Source organism: Penaeus monodon, chromosome 20 (genome assembly GCF_015228065.2).
Source record: "Penaeus monodon isolate SGIC_2016 chromosome 20, NSTDA_Pmon_1, whole genome shotgun sequence".
In the NCBI taxonomy this organism is placed as follows: Eukaryota; Metazoa; Arthropoda; class Malacostraca; order Decapoda; family Penaeidae; genus Penaeus; species Penaeus monodon.
Genome location: NC_051405.1, coordinates 14,570,124 through 14,570,426, shown reverse-complemented (window position 1 = coordinate 14,570,426; position 303 = coordinate 14,570,124). Strand labels below are relative to the sequence as shown.

General features: G+C 37.6%; 1 protein-coding gene across 1 annotated transcript in view; it reads right to left on the bottom strand.

Annotated features, from left to right (window-relative positions):
• LOC119585652 (E3 ubiquitin-protein ligase MARCHF8-like) overlaps nt 1-303 on the bottom strand; it is a gene marked incomplete at its 3' end in the record, with an annotated part of 97,074 nt that overhangs the window by 60,727 nt on the left and 36,044 nt on the right.

Here is a 303-nt window from a genome sequence, read left to right as displayed (position 1 = left end):
GAAGGTCAAAGGTCTGATCGTTCCTTTAGACTTTAGAGACCTAGGAATTAATAGGTTTCGGCCAGCAGGTTTTCCCGGCGATTGCCTAGGCCGTTTGCTCACACTTTTATAGTTTATTTATGGTTTTATAGTTAGTTTATAACAAATTCTTACTCTCCAAACAAGACACTTCTTCGGTTTCTTGACATTTTAAATAACACTGACAGTCGTTTTACTATCTTTGTCGATAATTGATCATAATGACTGCAATTGGAACTATAATTAATGAATCCCCCTCTTTTTTATCACAGAAGGCGGGCGTGC